This window comes from Diceros bicornis, chromosome 27 (assembly GCF_020826845.1).
Source record: "Diceros bicornis minor isolate mBicDic1 chromosome 27, mDicBic1.mat.cur, whole genome shotgun sequence".
In the NCBI taxonomy this organism is placed as follows: Eukaryota; Metazoa; Chordata; class Mammalia; order Perissodactyla; family Rhinocerotidae; genus Diceros; species Diceros bicornis.
This window is the reverse complement of record NC_080766.1, coordinates 9,688,602-9,690,759: the sequence shown is the minus strand read 5'-3', so window position 1 is coordinate 9,690,759 and position 2,158 is coordinate 9,688,602. Positions and strand designations below refer to the sequence as shown.

General features: G+C 39.8%; 1 pseudogene; it reads left to right on the top strand.

Annotated features, from left to right (window-relative positions):
• The first annotated feature begins 344 nt into the window (after positions 1–344).
• On the top strand, positions 345–1,138 carry LOC131423044 (GTP-binding protein Di-Ras3-like; annotated as a pseudogene).
• Positions 1,139–2,158: the final 1,020 nt, after the last annotated feature.

The following is a 2,158-nucleotide window of genomic DNA, read 5'->3' as shown; positions in this document are numbered from 1 at the left end:
GAAATGTAAGTTCTAAGAGGGAGCAGAGTGTGTATTTTGTTTATAATTTATATTCTCAACATCTAAAACAATAACTGACATAACATATTTATTAACTAATGAAGTAAAACCCATTCTTCAATAAGATACATCATATTAATATGTTTCCTGTGCCCAAATTTTTGAAGTACAGATAGAAGGGAATTAATTACTGATAATGGAGGGAAAAAAAACTGTTGCAGAATGTGTGTGGGCCAGGGGCTGGTGGAATTTTATCTAGTGGCTTCCTTTCTTCACAAGGCTGCCCCTACTGCTGGCTAAGTGCCAGAGAAGTTGTGCACCTGTCTCCCTGTCAATTCCCGATAATGGGCAACTTCTGCTCTGGCTTCAAGGAACGGTGATGCAATGGCTGCAGCCTCTGCCCAGCCTGCTTGTCATCTATGCCTTCATGCCCAAGAGGAGAATCAAAGATTACTGCATGGTGATGCTGGGGCCTGCTGGTATGGACAAGGGTGTGCTGGTGCAGACATGGGTGCACCAGCAATTTCCCTGATGTGTATTGGCCAACTATTGGAGATACCTACCACCAGGTGCTGGGCTGCAACCACAGTGTGGGTGCCCTGCCAATCACCAACACCACTGCTGGCCACCGCTATCCAGGCCTGCAGCACCTCACCATCGCCAGGAGCCACACCTTCATCTTGGTCTACTCAGTCACCAAGAAGCAAACCCTAGAGGAGCCGAAGCCCTTCTGTGAGCTGATCCTGGGGATCAAAGGCAACGTGCATAAGTACCCTATTGTGCTGGTGGGCAACAAGTATGATAAGAGCCACTGAAGGCTGTGTATGCAATGGAGCAGAATTGTGACTTCATGAAATCCTCCACCAAAACAGATGTCTACCTGCAGGAGCTGTTCTACAAGATTCCAAATCATGAGTGCACCACTTGCCTCCAGTCTCCCCTGAAGAAATCTCAGATGTCCAAGACAAACGAGAAGCTGCTCATCAGGTGCATCAACTTGCGAGCCCTGGGCCTTAGGAGCCCAACCTTCCGCTCCTACGGTGTACAGAAAACATGGACCAATCCCAGTGTACTGTGTCACCTGTGCATGACTGACTTTTGTGTTGATTGTACAACTAGATGGTTGTGGTACAACTAGACTTTTGTGCTGTGGTTGGGTTGTACGTCTTCTAAGTTTGTAACTTTTCTTTTTTCCTAGGCAAGAGAATTCAAATTGTTAAAACATTGACATTTGAGAAGGAGGAAACAAAAAGGAGCATGATGCATTTAAAGAATACGACTTGGACAGATTTTACAGCAAATGTTTGAAAAAGAGAATAAAATATCAAAATAAATTGAAAAGTGCCACCAAGCTTCTTGTAACCCTGTTATCGTGTATTACTTTTAAAGATTTCAAGTCCTGTAAATGTCTAATCATATCTTTCCATTGTATATTTAATTGTTAAGAACTGTGTTTTCACAACAAAAGCTTTGACAAATGACTATAAGATAAATATATTAAACAAGATAAAAAATGAATATAGCTGATCATTGAGAGTGGGGGCAGAGAAAATTGTGAAAGTGGAATTTGCTTACTAAGGGCATGCTAATTGTTTCCTAAATCATTTAAAATTGTTTGAGAATCCACATAGCAGTTTTTAAAAAGTGTATCAGTTCCTTGACTTAATAGAGCCTTTCCAGCATGCCAACAATAAAAAAGAGAGAAAGAGAGACAGAAAGATGAAAGAAAGAAAGAAAGAAAGAAAGAAAGAAAGAAAGAAAGAAAGAAAGAAAGGAAGGAAGGAAGGAAGGAAGGAAGGAAGGAAGGAAGGAAGGAAGGAAGGAAGGAAGGAAGGAAGGAAGGAAGGAAAGAAATCAAAAAAATATTTTGAAACAAACGAAAATGGAAGTACAACTAACTAAAACTTATAGCATTCAGGAAAAGCAGTTATAAGAGAGAAGTTTACAGCAATAAACACCAACATTAAGAAAAGGGAAAGATCTCAAAAAGACATCCTACCTTTACATCTCAAGAAACTAGGAAAAGAAGAAAAAACTAAGCCCAGAAGGAAGAAAATAATAAAGATCAGAACAGAAATAAATGAAATAGCGGCTAGAAAAACAGTAGAAAAGATGAATGAAACTAAAAGTTTTATGAAAAGATAAACAAAATTGATAA